The sequence below is a fragment of the Armigeres subalbatus genome, chromosome 2 (genome assembly GCF_024139115.2).
Source record: "Armigeres subalbatus isolate Guangzhou_Male chromosome 2, GZ_Asu_2, whole genome shotgun sequence".
Taxonomy (NCBI): Eukaryota; Metazoa; Arthropoda; class Insecta; order Diptera; family Culicidae; genus Armigeres; species Armigeres subalbatus.
Window position 1 is genome coordinate 259,751,838 of NC_085140.1, and position 13,753 is coordinate 259,765,590.

Consider the following 13,753-nt stretch of genomic DNA (forward strand, 5'->3'; position numbering starts at 1 on the left):
CACCTGGCCATACTTCAGGAGGTTGCATCCAGACTAAGAGCTGCCAATCTGTCTATAAACCTTGATAAGTCACATTTTGCGTGGCGGAAGTAACGTACTTAGGTTACATTTTAGGTCGTGACGGTCTGAGACCTAACCCAGACCGAGTAGCCGCGATAATAAATTTCGAACGCCCTCCATCAGAACGGTCTCTAAGGAGATTTTAAGACGTGTAACTTCTATAGAAGGTTTTAGGCCAACTATAGTGGTTACACAAAACCCCTCACAGATCTGCTTAGAAATAAGCCCAAAACTATTTCCTGGAATGATCGGGCGGAAGCTTCATTCAACCAAATCAAGGAACTTTTGATAAGCGCCCCTATTTTGGCTAATCCGGATTTCGACCTCCCATTTGCCATACATTGTGACGCGAGCGATTCGGCAATCGCGGGCGTATTGACGCAAACGCAGGAGGACACCGAAAAACCAATTGCATATTTCTCTCAGAAGTTGTCCACCACGCAACAACGGTATTGCGCGACCGAAAAAGAGGGTCTTGCGGTCCTTAATTCAATCGAAAAGTTCCGGTGTTACGTGGAGGGCAGCCAATTTATAGTCTATACAGACGCATCTGCACTTACGTATATAATGCGTAGTAGCTGGCGAACTTCCTCGCGCCTATGCCGTTGGAGCATTGAGTTACAAAGGTACGAAATGACCATTGTGCATCGCAGAGGAGTGGACAACATCGTCGCAGATGCTCTATCGAGATCCGTCGAAGAATTGCAAATCTCCGACGAGGACGATAGCTGGTATGGTAATCTCATGAAAAAAGTTCGATTGAATCCAGAGAAGTTTAAAGACTTCAGGATAGAACAAGGAGTTCTTAAGAGATTGGTATCATCACAAGACGATCTCTTGGACTATCGGTTCTCGTGGAAGGCTTGTGTCCCTGCATCCCGTCGAGAGAAGGTTCTCGTAGAGGAGCATGATGACAAATTGCACCTGGGGGCCGAAAAAACATTGGCCCTAATTAAAAAGAAGTATTTCTGGCCAAAAATGCAAGAATACGTTAGAAATTACGTCAGAAAATGTTCCTTATGCCGACAAAACAAACCGGCCAATAGATCGCAAGTTCCAGAGCCTGGACGTCAGAGATTAACAAATAAGCCTTTTCAAATAATTGCATTGGATTTTATTCAGTCTTTGCCTCGCAGCAAAAACGGCAATACTCACCTGCTGGTCATTATGGACCTCTTCTCGAAGTGGTGCCTACTTACCCCAGTGAGAAAGATTTCTGCTCCTTTGGTCACTAAAATTCTTGAAGAATTCTGGTTCAGAAGATATTCAGTACCGGAATTCATAATTACGGATAATGCTTCCACTTTCCTCTCTTTAGAGTTCAAAACTCTGCTGGACAAGTATCAAATACAACATTGGAAAAATGCTCGGCACCATAGCCAGTCAAACCCGGTGGAACGCCTTAACCGGACGGTCAATGCGTGCATCAGGTCTTATGTAAAAGACAACCAAAAGGTCTGGGACACCCGGGTATCCCAGATCGAACAGTGTTTAAATAGCACCCCCCATACAGCTACCGGCTATTCCCCTTACCGGATACTTTTCGGACACGAAATGGTAGAAACTGGGGAGGAACATAGGATGGACAGGAAAAGGAGGAATTATCGGAGGATGGAAGATTGGAAAGGAGAGGGAGGATTGATGAACATGTTTATTCAACAGTTATAAAACATCTAAGAAAAAGTCACGAGAAAAGTATTAAAAACTATAACCTCAGGTCCGCAAAACAAGCTGCACCAGTCTATGCGGTGGGCCAGAGGGTGTTTCGGCGAAACTTTCGCCAGTCGTCGGCAGCGGATTCATACAACGCCAAACTAGACGCCCTGTATGTTCCCTGCACCATCCTAGCTCGAGTAGGAACGAGCTCTTACGAACTGGCAGACGAATCGGGAAAGAATATTGGCGTGTTCTCCGTCTGCGATCTCAAGCCAGAATCCTAAAAAAAAAAAAAACATTCACTATTCATTCAATTCTTCAGGTCGGTCGTTTTATTTGAGAAACACTCACCATTCATAAAGTCGTCCGGACGACAACAACAAAAATGCCCCTCGGATTGATCACCGGGAGCTAAAATAGATCGAAAATTAAACAATGTAAACTTGAGATCACTATTGTCAAGGCCTAAAGCCATAGTCGATGAAAACTACTACAAAGGAATAGATAGTAACTTACCTAGCAAAACTCGAATTAATCTCTGATAGCCGTTTCTCTCCATCAGCTGACCCATTTAACAATAGAATGACGGTGTGACTGATACAAGATCATATGGTCGCTGATTCAAGCGCGCGGAGGGTACGGTTCTCGGGGACAGAAATTCGTGAAAGCGGTCGGGAAACTCGCGGAAAACGTAAAAATTCGCGAAAATTCGCACAGTTCGTGATCTGCATGCGTCGTCGTTATCGCGCCGAGTAGTAAACAAACATTGACGTTTTGACAGTTCTCTACTTTAATCAGGCTAAATGAGTGCCTTTGCTTCATCGTGAGTGCGATGAAGGGTAATGGCAGATTCAAAGTGGGCCTTAAGCAGAAAATAATTCAACATAAATTTATTATCGATTTATGTTGTAATTGGATTACACTTAGAGTAGTCAAGTAGTGAAAATTGATAACATTCTTTTCAAAGGAGGGTGATGGGGTAATGTAACCTGCGGCTACAAATGTTATTTGCGGCTCCTCCGCAAGCGGTATTTTCCCGTCCACTAAGCCCACCGTGTAATTTATCCATCTTACATTAGCGAGACAAACAATCTCACTAATATAAGTGGTGAATACTGTGAGTACCGCAAAATCACAACACCATACATGCTGCATGGGTAATATTCATTTAGAGCGGTTTGAGCATGAGCAAAACATAAAAAGCTCACCGTATTTCTTTCATCGGCCCACAGGTGGTGTATGATGGAAGGGTTGCCATACAGAATACACTATATGTAACTTTTCGTGTTCTGTCGCTACCAATCATACTTATAAACTCAGCTATCGTCTTGAGGAGGATTATTCTGTCCGAAACTCCTGTCGGAGTAGTAGTGCGCGTCGGTTTTATAATATTAATTGTAAGTTCTTGTTGATTATTACTAGGTGTAGAATTCTAAAATAAGTGTACTCTTTAATAGATACGGCATTAGGGCATTGAGTCGGCAATAGTGGCTATTGTGAAGTAGGGCAGCTGAAAAGAAGTGTGTGCGTGTGTGAAATAAGGAAAAAGGTAAAACTGCTATTGAATGGTACTATTGTTGGTGATTATTGTTAAGCGTGGCGTCACAAGGTGTTAAAGATTGGGTCAGGTCCATATTGTGGGCCTTTTTTCTTTTTGTGCCCTTTTGGCGGTGCCGGAGGTGGCGTGTTTTCTTCCACAGAGCAGACGTGCTTCAGTTCCCAGGGCCAGGCGGTGCCGAACAAAAGTTTATACGGGAAATTGGACGCGAGATCGCCTCGCACGTGGCCGAACAACTATTGTTCGAGCCATCTCGCCATTGTGCATAGTGCGATACCCATTATCGTCTCGATTCATTGTCCAGGGATCAATACAGCCACGCATGGGCCCGGCCACGACGCCATTACTGCAGTGACCAGCCACTTCGTTCCTCGTCGCCAAGCACCGTTCAACCAAAGCCATCGTCCAACCAAAGCCACCACCCTGCATGACCAACGCACCGTTCGACCAAAGCCACTTCGCTCCTCGTCGCCAAGCACCGTTCAACCAAAGCCCCCGCCCTGCATGACCAACGCACCGTTCGACCAAAGCCACTTTGTTCCTCGTCGCCAAGTACCGTTCGACCAAACCATCGCCCTGCAAGACCAAAGCACCGTTCGACCAAAACCATCGACCGACCAAAGCCCGCCCGCCAGGTCAGCAGTCGGTCGACTTGTAGCAGGTCCGTCCAAAGCATTCACGGTGGGATTCGACCAAGAAAATCTCGGGAACAGGCCGACACTTCCGGCGATCGTCCAGTGCACCAGCCATCATCTGTGCTCGCGGTGGGATACCTGAGAACGTCGTGGACAAAAGCCATCGGCGAATATGCAGAATCATCGAGAGCCTTCTGCATGTCGCTCGCCAGCAACAACCATCGTCAGCAAGCCTTAGCGGTTACCTACGCCGCTTAAACACCAGCCCGACACCATAAACCGCAAGTACCCATTCCAAAACCCTATGACGTCACAACGACAAATATTAAGGTTTAATAAATAAGCATGTAAAACATATTGCCGTGTAGGTAGCAAATTTATTAAGATTACGCAGCCCTTTAGGTTTCTCCACCTTTTTTGCCTTTCATCGTTTTTCCGGGCTCAATTCGGAGTCGTCAAGCCTCGCCTACGGTGTTTCGGTTGTAAAATTTCTCCTCTAGCAGCTTTTGAGTCTCCGAGGTGCGACACTGTTTGGCAGGTTTTCGATCGTGTAACACAGGTGGGTACGTGTCGCGCGACACACGTGCGTGTGTAGCTCCTGCTACTGGTGAGTAGTACCGTGAGCGTCTGTGGTGTGTGATTACTAAGGTAAACGACCCTGTAATTGTCTCCCCTCCCTAGCTTCGGACAGTAGCTAGCGGGTAACAACTTTCCTGAAACTTTTTCTCCCTTCCAGGTAGAACTCTTTTAGGGCATTCCCTTTGTCCTCCTGGGATTGCGATGAAAATCTTTCAGAAATTCCTGTGAAATCCCTTCTATAATAATTAATCACGGGTTTAAATTTGGTTTAAATCTGATGAGAATCATCGAGGATTCCTTATAAGGAAAACCTTCGGAGAATACAAAAAAAATCTTCTCTTACGAAAAAAAAATATTTTGAGATCAGTTATACACGAGTTACTATCCCATTTATTTTCACCACTTAATTGTAACTTTACTGATACGTATTACGATCTTTAAAGTAAGGCCTTCATCAGTGTCTGGTTCTTGACTTGACTTGAAGTAGGAATACGTATCTGTAATGTTATTATGTAATACAACCAAGTAGTTTTAATGGGTTAGATTCTACTAAAATCTAAATATTTTTTTCACCTCCTGAGATTCCAAATCGAATCCTCAGGATACCAAATCTGATCCTTATGGGATTCCAGATGGAATCTTGGTGATTTCATATGGAAGGTTCCACGAATTTTGTATGGAATCAGTGATGGAACCCTCTTGGGATTCCGCAAGAAAACCTCCTGGAATTCCAAATCTAATTCTCTTTGGATTCCAAATCTAACATGACATTCTGCTGAGATTACAAATATAATTATTCTGTGCTTTCTAATGAAGGGTTCCTGAGAGATTAGAAATTCGAGTCTCCTAGGATTTTAAATTCCATTCTTCTGGAATTCCAAATGAAAGCCTTCTGGGATTCCAAATGAAATCTTTATAGTCCTAGAATCCCAAATCGAATCTTCCTGAGATTCCAAATGAAATCCTTTTGGAATTTCAAATGGAAGGTACCTGGAATTCCAAATTGTTCCAAATCGAATCCTCCTCCTAGATTCCGAAAAGAATCCTCCTAGGATTCCAAAGGAAATCCTTCTGGAATTCTAAATGAAATCATTCTGGAATTTGAAATGGAAGCCTTCTGGGATTCTGAATGGCACCCTTTGAGTTTTTCAATGGACGGCGAAAAACTCTAAACGGAATTGAATGGAATCTTTCTTTTGGATTCTAAATGAAGGCATTCTGGGATTTCAGATCAAATTCTTCTTTGATTCCAAATGAAAGGCTGAAGACTTCTAGGACGTTCTAGGATTTCAAATGGAATTATTCTGTGACTTCAAGTGGAAGTTCTTTGGGGATTCCAAATCGAATGCTTCTTGGAATTCTTAAGTAATTTATTCTGTGACTTCAAATGCAAGGATTGAGGGGATTCCCAATCGAATCCTTCTTGGATTGCGAATAAAATCTTTCTATGATTTTAAATGGAAGGGGTTCTCAATGGAAGGTTGTAGGACAAAAGGTCGAAGGTCAAAAGGTCGAAGGACAAAAGGTCGAAGGTCAAAAGGTCGAAAGGACAAAAGGTCGAAGGGTCAAAAGGTCGAAGGGACAAAAGGTCGAAGGGTCAAAAGGTCGAAGGGACAAAAGGTCGAAACAAAAAATCTGAGTCAAAAGGTTGAAGATCAAAAGGTCGAAGGTCAAAAGGTCGAAGGTCAAAAGGTCGAAGGTCAAAAGGTCGAAAGGTCAAAATGTCGAAAGGTCAAAAGGTCGAAACAAACCAATCTGAGCCAAAAGGTCAAAAGCTCGAAAGGGCGAAAGGTCAAATGTCGAAACAAAAAAAATCTGAGCCAAAAGGTCGTAGGACAAAAGGTCGAATGTCAAAAGGTCGAAAGGTCAAAAGGTTGAAAGTAAAAACGTCGAAGGACAAATGGTCGAAAGAAAAAAGGTTAAAAGATAAAGGGTCGAAAGTGAAAAGGTCGAAAGACAAAAAGTTGAAAGAACAAAAGATAGAAAGAACAAAAGAATTGCGGTTGTTGGACAAAAGGTCGAAGGTCGAAAAAATTGGGCAAACGTCGAGTGTTGATCAACATTTATGTTTTACCTGATATTTCATTGTTGAATTTTTCCTTCTTTTAGTCATAGGCCGTTCTTTCTTGATTCACATATTTATATTTATTTGTGATTCGTGTGATTATATTTTATTATTGAGTTTTTCCTTCTTTTAATCAAAGGCTTGTCATTCGAGTTTCGCACATTAATATTTATTTATGTTTAACCTTATTTTCATTGTTGATTCTTTCCATTCTTTTATTCATAACCTTTTCTTTCGAGTTTCGCATTTTTCTACCGCATATGAAATACCAACACTTGAATACATTTCATTCTAAAATTTTCTTTTTGTTGAAACATAGGGTATTCTTATTTTTATCATTTTATCATTTTTAGTCATTTTGAATCTGAATCTGAAACACGCATAACCCCAGCAGTCCCCTTCAGATTCATTTTTATAACAGTTGAGATTCAAAAACTTAAAACTTTATTTTTGGCAGATTTGAATCTCGAGTAGACCGTATGTTTAAAAAATAATTACGTTTGTAGTGGTGTATTTTTCGATCTTATCGCCCATTTTAATCATTTTAAATTTTGTTAGTACAGCGTGCAGTCTAGTGGTGCGGTCGATAGTATTTTTAATTTTTATAACTGTGCGATCCGGAATTTTCGAATTGAATATTTATTACGAATATTTATTACTCAACCCATATTCATTACAAAGAAAGGTAAGGTATATTATTTATTTATTCAGAGCAAGGCGCGGGTAGCTCGGTAGTTCCACTCCATTTTTTCGATTCCGCTTGGTCTATGGCTGCACGTCGCCAGCCACGCAGTCTACGAAGAGCCCTTTAATCATCTTCTACCTAATCTATCCACCTTTGTCAATACGCATCTTGCTTTGTGATCACTATCAAAAGTATTATCACTAGTTTCTCCAATTGCTGCTATTCATGATTAACTAGCCTCCTCCACGTACCGTTTTCCATCTGATCCCCACCGTAAATAATCCACAGCCTTTATTCAAATACTCCTTTGATGTACCACGAGGGTTGGGCCAATGTCCACGTAGCGGTTTTTCAAGCTGCGTTCGCGGAAGGTACCCAGCATCAAATGGAGTAAATGCACACGTTTACGTGTGCACGATTCCATTTGATACCTTGCGTGGATGCGGCGTTAACGCAGCTTAAAAAACCGCTATGTGGGCATCGACCCTTAAAGCCGTAATAATCAAATACTATGGGCCGATCTGCACGTAGCGTTATTTCAACGCCACGTGCACGCAGCGTTAAAATAACGCATGAGTGCATCGACGCGGCGACACTGCGTTACCGCTTTTTTCTCGATTCACACCTGCGTCTTTTTAACGCCGCGTGCACGAGGAGATGCTAATAGAATACTGAGTTGAAAAGCAGGCTAAGTTCCGGATGGAATGTAGAGCCATTGAAAAAAGGTCTCCGGGTCATCTATCAAAAGTTCTGAGGCATTCTATAGCCTTTGCGTATACTGATTATACGAAAAAGTTGGAACATAACTAAAGTACATATAAACTTTGAAAAATATTTAGAAGAAAGTGCAAATAGATGAAACTTTTTTTATAGGACATGTCTGCTCCTATTCGTCGCGGCAACCTTCCAAATCAAATAGTAAAAGCTCATCACTATCGTCGACGTATTCCATAATTGAAATATATCCCGACTCGACAAATTCATCGTACGTATCCATCGCTATTACATAATACCTAAAATACAAATACCACTTATTCTTATAATAAAACTGTGCATCATTAAATAAAATTATAAAAAAATCTTTCAAATGCATTTCATTTTTATTTCTAAATAAAATTCATAAAACCAAAACTAATAGAAAATTTATTTCTGTTTTAGATATTGAACTTTGACGAATAAACCACCGATAAACTTTGACTCAACAACGGTAGCTACGAGGAAAAATGTGCTATCAACATCATTGCACTCGTTTACAATTACAATGTTAACCACAGCGACGACGATGTCATTAGTTATAATGAAGAACATGACGGAAATGCTTACCATTCAAGAACCTATTACTAGATAACCATTCATTGCTACATCATTGATGATGAGAAACATTTTAGCAAATGCGCGTCCACAGGATAAGCTGCATATCATCATTGTGGGATTATTAGATAGAGATTAACAAGATCATGAGTACGGCAACATTTTATATAATGAAGGACACTAGGATAAGAATTACATTTGATTCCAAACACTCACTCAATTCATTCTTCCCACTATTTCATTTCTCATGAACTGACCACTGGCAAGCAATGGATATTAGAAAGCAATGAGAACATTAAAACTGTACATGATGAAAGTACGCTACGATAGCACATAATCAGATATATTTTGTTATGTATTAATGTATGTATTATGTATTGTAGTTATGCATTAAAACATGCTACATTTACATCGTATGGTGAGAAACCTTAGTGAAAATAAATCAATAAATCAATTCAAGCCAGTGCCGCTTCGTTTTTTTTTGTGGTGATCCATTAGTACACTGTTTTTGTCATGTCATTATTCAAACCAATTTGCACAACAGGGATTGGACTTAGTAGAACTATTGTTGGCTTTCCAGGTAATGGATTGCGTTCATATTTTACTTCTGTATGAAAAAATTCAAACTCGAGTCACTTTGTCCCACCAAATTAAGGATCGATTCGATTCTCAAATTTATCAAATATTTTCGGGATGTTATGAGCGTAAGCAACTTTTCCAGGGCATAAAACGAATCCCTACTTATTTAAACGGTTCTCAGCCTCTATTATCATCAGACAACAACTTAATTTTTTCAGTGGGACAAATTGACTCGAGTTTGAGATTTTTCATCAAGGGTAACATGGGAGAATTATGCGTAGAAGGGCAGTATAGGAGGCATAACAATTCCTTGCATGTAACACTAAAATACCGATACTTTCTAGTGCAGCAATCGGAGAACATTATTATTAACATTATTACATTATTAACTAATTTAGTTCTTTCGAATGATACACTTGGTAACGTATTCTCAACCGTTTTACATGGCTTTGAGTTTCCATGCTGGCTTACCATAATGGCGGTTATTAGCTAACGATTTATTGTCGTCTTTCTGATAACCCGATGTTTTGAAGTAAATTACAGCGAATTCTACTCACACTCAAAAGAGTTTATGTGTAATAAACGTATGTTGTAATAAATTGTCATTAACATTACCTTCTCGCAATGTGAAAAGTGTTTCCACCCGTGGGCTAATGGTTTTAATGTCCTTGAGCAGACCGGTAGGTTCCTCAATTGTTATCCTTGTAGTGTGCACCTGCTCTTACGCTGCCCGAAAAGGTGACGTATACGCCATTTTACGAAAATCACTCTTAAATCCTTTAACAGAGAAATGGTTAACTTGTAGGGGAAACTGGGGCAATATGCACCCCCGGGGCAAAACGACCCTTTGACGTTTTTGAGGACATTTTCGGCAATGTTTCGAGAGTATTTGCTACAGCGCATGTAGTTCCAGGGGGGGAGTAAGCCTGTCATCCACGAACAAATCAAGCCTACCTAAGATGTATTATCCGGGCCTCGCCGCTTGGGAAAGGCGGACCACCCTGGGCCACCCCGCTTGGCAAGTGTAACATTTTTCGAACTGGAATCTTGTAGGATATTGGTTAACCTACACTACTGCTGACTAACGAATAAAATGTGGGATTGTTTATTTACATTTGCTTCATACTACATGCAGAGGAGGCGCGATGCACCGCATATTACCCCCCTGTGTAGTTCGGATCTCGAACTACCAGTCCAGCAGTAAACATTCCTGAAAATATGGGTGCATTTTACCCCAGTTTACCCTATGTTGTAAATTGGCGCAGATTTCCTCTATTGAAGTAATAAAACGTAAATTTTAATTCAACAAAACCAAAGTATCAAGCTTCTTTACTTTTTTACGTTTGAACTCATTTGTAATGCCCTCCCATTTCCCGGGAAATTAAATTGGATAGTGGTAATTCGTCTTTAGGACAAGAGAAAACATTCGCTCCAAAAATGTCCAAAACAAAACAGTCGATTATTAAAAGTGCATCTTCTGGCGCGTTTATTTTTCATGACATCGGACACTTTGTACCTTGTTAACGGGAGAACGGTTCTTGAACCGAAAACAGAGAGCTATAAAAAAGAAAACATAAAATACACAACAATAATGATAAATAAAGTACAGAATGTTCCACTTGGAATTTCCATCGTTAAAATTAGAAAGAATAATTGGAATAATAATTAGTAATAGGATCCATAGACTCGCCCAATGTGAATGTTTTTAAAAAGTATGTATGTCGATGACTACCTAGTACAGTGAGTTACCAACGATGATAAAATAAAAACGAACTTACTGAAAACGCTCTGCTTCCTTGATCCCGTTAAGCTTCTGCATCTAGCCTTTAGCTGAATCGGATGTGTTGGTGTTGTGTTGGTCATCACCGGGTATTGGTGAGCAGCGAGCTTACTTCTGCATCCGCAGCAGTAACTTTGGAGGCTGTACTTCATGAATGTTTACAAGCTGGTTGCTTTTGTCAGTGACGCAAATCAGCTGACGAATGCTTTATAAAATCGGTAGACCTCAAGGTAATACTCTTGCCGATCTTTCTTGCTCTGTTCTCCAGTGTTTTTTCTACAACTCAATGAACTCAGCAAAGCACGGACACCCAATTGGAGCTTCAGCGTGATAAAATATCCACAAGATCGAATCAACCAGTCCATGGTTCACAAAGATGAATATATCCGGACCCCGTGTGCCGTTCGGCTGTACGGCTCCAATTTAAATCACTGTGTTCACTGATCGGAGCAATCCTGACGTGTTTTCCGTAGCAGCTTATGTTTGCCTTTCTAAAAAAAGAAAATGTTAGAATAAACTTACATACTTACTTTTCCTAAAACGATTGGTCGACTCATACCTACACCAAAAGCATTGATTTTCCCCGAAATCGGATAACAATGATGGATCGTCGGCAGTTAAATATAATCCGTGCCGTAATGAGGGTAAATATGACTGTTGGTAATAAAAGTTGTTTTTCTAAAACTTGCGATGCGAGGTAAACAAAAATGGAAATGACAACTGTTGTCAAACTGACGTGATTCGAATTGAGGGGCTTCTCAATGGTCGAGTGATAGTAATAATTGTAATCCGTCACTCCCCAGGGGTATATAGTGGTTCCCGGAAAAATGGCCACCCCTCCGTCTATGTATTCGTCAATGCTTATAGGTTTGGTTGATTCACCGAAACCCATTGTGAAACTGTTAGAAAATTATCAATAGTAAATAATTATCGATATATTTTATTTAATACATTGGATATGAAGAATTGACTCTTCCTTGATCGAATGGTCCAAGAAAATAGAGAATCCATCGAGAAACGGCTTAGATATTTACGTTCAAGTCTAGTAGTTTCGTGATGTTTTTCAATTTTTCGCAATCGTGAAATGTATCACGGATAAAAATATATAATCTAAATAGATTATACTTTAATCTAAAATCATATTCAGTCTATCCACTCATTCTAATGATTATTTTTGGGGTAAGCTTTCCCATGCTTAAATTTCGTTTAATCCTTCGTAATGCTTATTTCCTTTTTAATATTTGCGAGGCTTCTCTTTTGACAGGTTCTTCAATCCGATAGAAAACATAAACAAAAAAATAGTTTAATTGAGAGGATAATTCAATTAAACGCTGGTATTTGTATTATTACATATTTATTGGCAAAATACAAGAAAAATAACATGCGCTTACAACACATTTAGTTTCCGATAGGTGGGCTAAAGGTTCAGGCAAAACATCGCTTCCTTTTGAGCAGCAGATTCGCCTCCTAAAGCCAAGGCGAATGTAGGTATTTGTTGCAAATTCCCATGCTTCCATTTCGACCCAGGGTAGCAAGCGAGAACGGAAGCTGCAAATTACCGATATCTGAGATCCAATCCGTGTCTTTTTATTTAAGTTTTTTTTTCACTTTCTTCCGCTTTCTGGTTCGAGCAGATGTTGTCCGGAATCGGTCGTTGAAATTGCTGCATGTTATGATCTGTAGAAATAGTTAATTGATAAAAGAAGTCGCGTTTTATTGTTCAAACGTTTTCAATCAAACTTACTCTTTATGCTAAACATTTTTATCTCTAAATTTTCAACAACCATTTGCTCAACAGTTTCAATCTACAATCAAAAAATGAACAAGTCCAAATTTGACACATAGAGATAAACCAAAAAATGATTATTTTATCGATAATCTTAGCTAGCCTAGAAACTAATATTCCAGTGCTTATTTTTTAATATTCGCAATACATATAAAAGAATTAAGTAAAATAAATATTAAAAAGTAAGCAAAATAGGTTATTTGAATTTATCCGTGTAGTGGTTCCCGGAAAAATGGCCACCCCTCCGTCTATGTATTCGTCAATGCTTATAGGTTTGGTTGATTCACCGAAACCCATTGTGAAACTGTTAGAAAATTATCAATAGTAAATAATTATCGATATATTTTATTTAATACGTTGGATATGAAGAAATGACTCTTCCTTGATCGAATGGTCCAAGAAAATAGAGAATCCATCTAGAAACGGCTTAGATATTTACGTTCAAGTCTATCATATTTTCGTGATGTTTTTCAATTTTTCGCAATCGTGAAATGTATCACGGATAAAAATATATAATCTAAATAGATTATACTTTAATCTAAAATCATATTCAGTCTATCCACTCATTCTAATGATTATTTTTGGGGTAAGCTTTCCCATGCTTAAATTTCGTTTAATCCTTCGTAATGCTTATTTCCTTTTTAATATTTGCGAGGCTTCTCTTTTGACAGGTTCTTCAATCCGATAGAAAACATAAACAAAAAAATAGTGGAATTGAGAAGATAATTCAATTAAACGCTGGTATTTGTATTATTACATATTTATTGGCAAAATACAAGAAAAATAACATGCGCTTTCAACACATTTAGTTTCCGATAGGTGGGCTAAAGGTTCAGGCAAAACATCGCTTCCTTTTGAGCAGCAGATTCGCCTCCTAAAGCCAAGGCGAATGTAGGTATTTGTTGCAAATTCCCATGCTTCCATTTCAACCCAGGGTAGCAAGCAAGAACGGAAGCTGCAAATTACCGATATCTGAGATCCAATCCGTGTCTTTTTTTTAAGTTTTTTTTCACTTTTTTCCGCTTTCTGGTTCGAGCAGATGTTGTCCGGAATCGGCCG

The 13,753-nt window shown here is 39.6% G+C and overlaps 1 long non-coding RNA gene across 1 annotated transcript; it reads right to left on the bottom strand.

Moving 5' to 3' along the window:
* Positions 1 to 10,363: 10,363 nt before the first annotated feature.
* On the bottom strand, positions 10,364 to 11,599 carry LOC134212143 (uncharacterized). Its single transcript, XR_009979204.1, has 3 exons — positions 11,468 to 11,599; positions 10,907 to 11,399; positions 10,364 to 10,685 (listed from the first exon to the last, which is right to left on the bottom strand). It is a non-coding gene; the product is annotated as an uncharacterized LOC134212143 (long non-coding RNA).
* Between the last annotated feature and the right edge of the window lie 2,154 nt (positions 11,600 to 13,753).